This window comes from Setaria viridis, chromosome 2, assembly GCF_005286985.2.
Source record: "Setaria viridis chromosome 2, Setaria_viridis_v4.0, whole genome shotgun sequence".
NCBI lineage: Eukaryota > Viridiplantae > Streptophyta > Magnoliopsida > Poales > Poaceae > Setaria > Setaria viridis.
In genome coordinates, this window is record NC_048264.2 from 21,074,329 (window position 1) to 21,083,320 (window position 8,992).

General features: G+C 42.6%; 1 pseudogene; it reads right to left on the reverse strand.

Moving 5' to 3' along the window:
- Positions 1 to 1,261: 1,261 nt before the first annotated feature.
- LOC140221857 (uncharacterized) lies at positions 1,262 to 7,749 on the reverse strand (annotated as a pseudogene).
- Between the last annotated feature and the right edge of the window lie 1,243 nt (positions 7,750 to 8,992).

The window sequence follows — 8,992 nt, forward strand, 5'->3', positions numbered from 1 at the left end:
ACGGCAACAACAACTGATATCATCCACAAGGAGGCCATGGGTGGAATCAGCAATGCCCTTACCAAAGAGGTAACAATGGTAATTCTTTCAATCCAAACCAACCCTCATTCAGAGATCTCATATTTGGGCAAGCTAAGATCAATGAAAGCTTCACTAAAAAGTTAGCTGCCAACAAAAAAACATTGGAGAGCCTCAACATAAAACTTTATGGTCTTTCTTCTTCTTTCAAGAACTAGTTGAGTTTTAACAAAATGCTAGAAACCCAGTTAGCTTAGTTGGCTGCTATTGTTCCTTTTGTTGAGATCGGGAAGATCCCGGGGCCACCCGAGTCTTCTTGTGAAAATGTTAGTGCGGTGACCGCTAGATGGGGTAAGTCATCTCGGAGGCCATTTGTTGCTAACCATGCAGGAAGAGCCCATATCATTTGACATCTTATAAACAAGAACGAAGGGCGTATTTAGGATGGAGAACTACTATATATATTGAGTTTTACACCTCCCGTCTATTCAGTGTGCTTACTACGATTGGAAATCCTTGTACCATCCCGGCAACATTGGAAATCCTCGTACCATGCCTTCCATTGGATGTGTTTACTACTTAATCATGTGCACATTGGAAATCAAACAACCCTCTCTTTGGTTGTATGTGCTTACTTACATGTCAACAATGGAAACCAAAGAAATCTCCCTTTGATTGGGTGTGCTTACGACTTATTCATGTGCACACTAGCAATCAAACATCATTTTTCCTAATTGGATTTGCTAACTACTTAACCATGTGCACATTGGAGATCAAACATCCCTCCCTTTTGTTGCATGTGCTTACTTACACAGATGTCAACATTGGAAACCAAAGAAATCTCCCGTCAATTTGGTGGGGTTACTACTTATTCATGTGCACATTGGCAATCAAACATCATTTTCCCCGACTGGATTTGCTCAATCATGCACACATTGGAGATCAAACATCCCTCCCTTTGATTAAATGGCTCCCTTGGATTAAATAGCTCCATACATAGTTTTGGGTTACATTGAAGATTACAAACAAAAACACTACAAAGGTAGTTTTGGGTTCCTTGTATCGATAGCACCACTCATTACATGATAATGAGGTCGGAGAAGTCTCCTATTTGGGTGGCGGAAAACTAGACCCTACCATGCCTATATTATCGCATGTATCCATAATCTTAATCCACTCCGTCGACTCAAATACTTGGAAATCCGAGTCTTTAACGCCCCTAGAGCAGTTAAATGATCTAGCTTCATCCGCAGTTATAAGACTCATCCGACTCCGGTACAAACTCCGCTAGATCACCAATAGTTAAAACCTGAGCACAAAGCTCAGGCAAAAATTATTACAAGGCTCAATGAAATAGTTGGTTCGTAAATGACAATGAAACATTTATTGTTCAATCGAATACAACAATCAATGGCAACGAAAGAATTGTTTAATATTCTACCTCTTTGTCATCGAGGTTCAAAGAAGGTGCCGATGTAGCAGGATTGGTTGACAGAAGAGGGTCATCAGGAGCTAGAGATACATGATTATTTGTAGGAGGAGGGGGAGCAGTAGCAGGTGCAGTAGAGCCTTCTGACGTAGTTGGAGTAGGAGCAGGTGCAGCAGAGCCTTCCGACGTAGCAAGATTAGGAGTAGGTGCAGGAAAGCCTTCCAACGTAGCGAGACTAGGAGTAGGTGCAGGAGAGCCTTCCGATGTAGCAGCGGTAGACACTTCATGATCATCCAGATCTGTATCTGTTTCCACCACAGGATCTTTCTTTTGCTGTTGCGAGGTAGCAATATTAGATAGAACCATGAGTATTGATGCATTTGCTTCCTCACCATCGCCACCCTTCTTTGCAGGAACAAGTGTGGAATCCTTTTCTGTCAAGGTCATTGTTGATGTCAACAATTGTGGAATTGCAGCTGAACTATGATGCAACACAGAGACTTCAGAGGATTTACCCAGTTTAGTTGGAGGCATGATTAGCAAGGGGGTCTGACCAACATGTGGGAGTTGAAGTTGCGGTGTTGGTAACTCGACCTGCTGGTACACCTGATTGAGTGCAGCAGAGAAGGTGATGATCACATTGTTGATCTTCTAGTCTGCCCTTTGTGCCACCTGCTCTAGCCACGCAAATTGTCTCTCCTCCTGATGAGCCAATCTCTCGTCCAACTGTTTCTGTAGCTCGACCAAGCGGAGATTACTTTCTTCTTATTTTGCCTGATCACCAACCAGTCCCTGAAGAATTAAGGCAAGCTCTGTCGGCTAACTGGCTGTTGCTGGAGTGACCGATACTATTTCTGTAGCAGATTGTGATGCACCTACCTCCTGATCATGAGTGACTTGGAGACAAGGTACATACGTATTTTCCTCCTTACTACCTTCGCTGTCTGAGCAATAGTTCTCGTCCGATTTGCTGTTCTCATTTCTGTGCTCATCAGGAGATGGCTCATTCCTAGCCCTTAGGCCACAATGTCTATCTCCTGGTCTCACTAGCTTGTATACCTTGAATTGTGTTTTGGAATTTTTGTACTCATATCACCAAGTTTTGGGTCTGGTTTGCACCTCTCTATCGTTCTCATCTTTTTTAGTAAGATGACTCAGGATGACGGAGATCCAGTGAGCATACAACATTTGTTGGGCCAATGGGTTGGGTCATGGTCAACCCATCATGGTTAACATCTTGAATCTCATATAGAATAAAGTCCACAATGTCGAACTCCCGGCCAGTCATGACGTGAAGAAAAAGCCACTGTTGAAGACTAGTAATGGACTCTGCATTGCCGATCCATGGTAACAATATCTTCCTTCGTGCCCGGTGAACCATATTGGCCTCAGGGGTAAGCATGTCAGGCGTGCGATATGCTCGGCTAGAAGGGAACAGCTCCATAAAAAGTTCAGCCATATCCTCGTCCTAAGGGAATGATCCACCAAGCAAACTACGGCGAGGTGGTTCACGATCCCTGTAGACAATGTAGTGTAAGGACACATTACATGAATAGACACCAAGACTATCAGCAATTTGGTGTCACAAAATTCTATGTGGAGCTCCCTGAAACATGACCTGAATGTACTCTCTGCTCTCAGGAATGTACACCGTAGCATAGAAAACTCGGAACCAATCTTCAATATACTAATGATGCCCTAAGACCAAATCAGCCAATCCGGGTAGTTGATCGAAGTATCCCTTAATATCCTCTCCTCCCGCGGCCATGTTCATATGATTCCTATTTATAATCTTGTGCTCAAATAGTTTGGTGGACAGCTTTTTGTAGTTATAGTAGAAAGTTTAATGAATGACATTCCTAAATTTTGATTTGATCCGTCTGTCATAGGATTTTTCAAACTACACATTCTCAGACACAAATCTAAGTCTTTTAATCATTTGGTAGCTATGCATTCTCAGGTCAATCATCCTTAGCGACTCTTCTGGTGGAGGGTAAAGAGGTACCTCGTTCTACTTCCTGGGGTCGGGCGCAGGAAACTTAGCAGAGCAGGGCGGCCGATGCCGCATAGATTGCTATCGCCTGAAAGGCACCGGGGTTGACCCACCCTATGTGCGGGAGGAAGGCGCCAAGGTAGACCCACCCCGTGTCCGGTAGGATTGCGCCGAGGTTGACCCACCCCGTGTACAGTGGGAACGGGCAAGGGAAGACTCCTGTGTAATGGACCAGCCCCTTTGCCACGTTTGAGCACCAGACGTGCCTGCAGAATTCGACTGCGACTTCCTTTGTCGCTTCGTCGGAGGTGGATCAAGGTACTTTCATTTCTCTTGTGACCATCTCGGCCCATCTGCAAGATCTTTCTCAAATCAGCTACCGTAATGATCTCAAAAAATTTAATGAATCCCCCTTTCAATGACGAATACCTATGAAATCAGAGCGAGCCGCGGCGGATTGCAGTAGCGGTGGTTGGCTGCAGTAGGTGGCGGCAGTGGCGGCTAAACTTACAAAGGGCGAGCGCCACAAGTGACCTTGTAGTAAATGGAGAACGACAGGTAAGCAGGAGTGACACGGCGCTGGATAAAGTCATAACGGTATAGTGCACACCCAGACAAGAAGATGGGTAGGAGTTTCCTACCCAACCTTGTTCTAGCATAAGGATGTTCTGGTGTTTGAAAATACACCGAACTGGATAAACAACTAGCCAAATGGGCATTCGAAGATTTTGCAAGTCGTCACAAAATGTTCCAGTGTTTGACAATACACCGAACCGGATAAACATCCAGCCAAATGGGCGTTCAAAGATTTTAAAGACGTCATAGAATATTTTGGTGTTTGATTATACACTGAACTAGATAAATAGCCAGCCAAATGGGCATTCGAAGATTTTGGAAGTCGTCAATGGATGTTCCGGTCTTTTACAATACAATGAGCTAGATCAATAGCCAGCTATGTGCGCTTTTGAACATATTGAGATGCGTCAAAAGGATTTTCCCACAACTACTATGATAAAAGGTCTACATGCACATATGATTTCATATGTTATACAACAAATGAATTCAGATTGGATCGACTAAAACATTAATTGATTTCATATCCTAGTCCTCGTCACTATCAGGTGCAGGATTTTCATTTGCATCATGGTATTGCTAGATAGTCTCGTCCTCCTCCTCATCATCAGAATTGAATCCGTCACCTGCTGGCGAATGGAAGTAACTTGAGCCACTAAAACGGTAGTCTCGTCCTCCTTCTTGTTAGTAATAGCCACCGGAGCCTCCGAACCATCACCAATACCATCATTCAAGGTTTCTTCAATTACAACATCTTGATATGCAAGTACCATGCCACTTGACGTTGTGTCCTTCTCAGTTTCATTAAATCTCCACAAATGCCTGTGCTCAAATTTTTGCACCATTCTCCATAGGTCTTGTAGCAGGGTATCTGGCATGTAAAACACCTTCGTTGCTTGTTCAGCAAAAATGTAGGGATCACTTTTGTACTAGTACCTTCCATTATTGATGCTTGTGACCATACCAATCACAGTGGAATAATACAACAGTTTTATTTATGCCACGCCCTGATAAGTTATACCACAGCTTAATAATTTCTTTTAGACAACCATAAAACTCAAATGGCTCACTATTATGAAAGCCTGCAGCCATAATCCCACTGCTCTATATCTTTCGATTTTCCTCTCGGGCATGTGTGTCGTATCAGACACCGCCAACAAGACAAGCTGAATACTTTCTTCCTCGCTTGTTTGGTAAAGCTGATAATGCATATAGGTCCTCGGAGACCTCTCCTTCCGACATCTTTTCAATTTGTACAACAAACCATAGTTTTATATATATATTTATATATAGGTCCTCGCCAGCTAATATAAGTTTGTTCGGAAAAAGCAGAAAACTTATATGCGATTTAAACCATCGAGCAAATTCTTTCTGAATTCTACGGTCAATAACCTAGTTCGACACACCTTCCACTTCTAACTGATCCCTGTATATCCTGCAAAAACACATCCATCTAAAAATTAGACCAAAATAATTGCAGTACAATCATTGCATAACTGATTACGTACATGATATATGGCTCAACCTCTTCGCAATTGTGTAGCACAAACCAAACCAACTTGTCGTAATCTGAATCAAGGAACGAAGCCTTCACTGCTCCAAGTACATCAACATTGTGCTGGAAACAAGATAAATCGCCTTCTCGTAACAAATCAACATTCTCTCTGTTCCTACCCTCCTGATTGAATCATGTGTCAACATCATCATCCACAAAGTACCTTGAGCAAAATGTCAAGGCCTCATTAGCAACATATGCTTCTGCAATGGATCCTTCAGGCCTAGCCATGTTTCTCATGGAACGCTTCAATGTGCATAGCCTTCTTTCGATGGGATACATCCATCCATATTGTACTGGGCCTCTTAGGATTGCTTCATCAAGCAAATAGATAGCCAACTGCACCATAACATCAAAGAAGGCAGGAGGGAAAAAATTTTCAAGCTTGCACAAAATTATTGGGATATCTATTTTCAGTTTGTTCAAAACATCCAACTTCAGAGTTTTGCAACATAGTTCCCGAAACAAGTTTCCTCATTCTGAAATAGCTGAATATATCTCTTTATCCATTAAACCTTGAAGGGAAGCAGGCAAAATACTTTGGAGTAGGATATGACAATCATGAGTTTTCAGTCTTTGGAGTTTGCCTCCATCAGCGGCAATACATCTTGATAAGTTAAAAGCATATCCATCTGGGAACTTCACCTAACTTATAAAATCACAGAACACCTTATGTTTCCTTTTACCCATTGTACATGGAGCTTCTGGCATTTTGCATGACTCCCCTTCCGTAGTATTTAGCATGTGTAGATGTGGTCTAATGCCCATCTCTTCCAAATCAACCCTAGCATTGATCGTGTCCTTTGTCTTCCTAGCAATTTTAAGTAATGTTCCAATAAGGTTTTCACATATGTTTTTCTCAATGTGCATGACATCAACATTATGTGGCAGCTTCAGAGTTGTCCAATACGGTAAGTCAAACAAACAAACCCTTCGGCTCCAACACTATCCGGGTTCCCGTTTCTTTTTCTAACCTTAAGGAGGCTTTTCTGGTTTAACTTCTTTAACCTTCTCCAGTTGCTGCTGAAGCTCCTCAGTAGTAAATTGCTCTAGCCTCTCTCAGTTTTCAGTATTACCATCAAACTCTACTTTCTTTCTTCTCCATGGATGGTCAGTTGGAAGGAAACAACGATGGCCAATATAACATATCTTGTTCTTCAATCTCCTTGAGCAAGAATCCTTGTCACAACGCACACAGGCATAATAAACTTTCATGACTCACCCCGCCAATGTGCTCAGTGCTGGATAATTATGTAATGCACAAAATAACCGCAGCATGCAGTTTAAAGGATTGTTGACTACAAGCATCATATGCATCGACACCCTTCCACAGGTCCAACAGCTCATCTACGAGAGGTTGCAAGAAGACATCAAAATCCTTTGATGGAGAACTCGGTCTAGGGATCAATAGTGCCATCATGAAGTTTGATTCTTCCATGCATACCCATGGTGGCATGTTATACAGCACAACAAATACTGGCCACAAACTATATGAGTTGGTCATGTTGCCAAATGGATTGAAACCATCGGTTGCAAGGTCAAGTCTAATGTTCCTAGCATCTTTTGCAAATTTTGACCAATTTTTATCGAAGTTTTTCCATGCCTCACCATCAGCTAGATGGCTAAGCTCATTATCCACCGATTGTCGCTTCAACTCGTGCCATTGTGCATCCTTTGCAGTTTTTTATGAAAGAAACATCCTCTTCAGCCTTGAAACCAGTGAAAATGCCTCAATACCTTCCGAGGAACATGCTTCTTGTTGTCTACATCTTTCCATCTTGAATCCGCTTCACAACACACTAGGCACACATCATGTTCCGCTAGATCCTTGCGAAACAATACACAATTATTCTTGCAAACATGGATAGATTGATAGCCGAGTTTCATGGCACGTGTATACTTCATTGCATCATCGTAAGATGTCGGAACACAAGCTGCTAGGAAAGCAAGAGGTACCACCTTCAGAATCGCATTGAATGCGACATTGCTGATCCGATAGAAAGACTTGATATAAAGTAACTTCACAACAAATGTAAATTCTATATATTTAGATCCCGGTGACACTTTACAGTTTACATGTTCCTTTATACATTCTAAAATTTTCCCTCCAAGCCCTTTAGTGTAGCACATGTCGGCTACTATTTCAGAAAGTCCATCTTTGGTGCCTTCATCCTCCTCCATACCCGATATGTGTTCGTTTTCCTGAACCATTTCCTGATCACCATCATCCTACAGAACTGCATTATCCACAACCTCCTCATCTAGCAGAATTGCAGTTTCCTCAACCCCATCATCCTATAGAATTGCATTTTTCTGAACCCCATTATCCTGTAGATTTGCATTTTCCTAAACCCTATCCTCGAATAATTCTCCATTATGGATCTACCTAGTGTAGGTGCTTGCCATCCCATTCAAAAGTAAGTGCAGGCTCACCACATCTACAGTACATCTAACTGATTCAGGCATCGACAACGCAGGCATAGTATTAGTTCATCATCAGAGTATCTACTCTTAACAAATTCCATGAAATCATTGACCCCTTTCTCATCCTCGGGGCTAAACAGTCGACAACCGTGTATCCAACGTTTATCCATCTAGGAAATTTTGGCGAATTCAACTCAAAATTACTAACCAAATTGATGCGCTGTAGCAAGAAGTACCAGATTTGTGCTGCCGTAGGACTGAGCCACCGCGGGAAGCTGCAGATCTCCCCCGAAGTGCTCCATCCTAGCCACCTTCTCTCTGTTCTTTTTTCCCCTATCACAGGAGCGCAGCAGTGGGTAAACTATTTTTTAGCTGCAGTGTAGGCTTTTCTGCCGCCAAATACCACCCACCTGAAACTTACCTTACATGCAGGACCCAATCGCAGTAAAGACTTCCCATTGGATCGGTAATAGGTTCGACCCACGGGAGGAGCACGTTTTCCATTTTATTTTACCAACCTATCTATCAACTTAAACTTACATGTGGGACCCTGGTTGGTTTATGACGTTTCGTGAAGCTTATATCATCACAAAATCATCATGTAACAGCGAGTGACGATTTCTTTTTGGCTATAGTGGCAACTTTTATGTTGTTCCTAACTTTGTCACTAAATTTGCTCGGATGTGAAACTTTATGACCTTTTGAGCCAGAAACATCATGGATCTATGATGATAATAAATGTGTCATTAAATTTTCATCATAGATCAACACATTTCTTGTAGTGTGCAGGCCAGTGCCGCCGGGCGAGCAAGCTGCAGCTCCGCCACGGGCTAGCGCTGCCTGAGCATGGAGATAGGAGAGAGAAGAAAGAATAAGGAGAGAGGAGAGAGAAAAATGACCTGACATGTGGGCTCCACCTTCACGTGTCGTCCACGTCAGCGAAACCACCCTTCAAAACTAGTGAATGGCCAAATGTAAACGCTTTAATAGTTCGATAGTC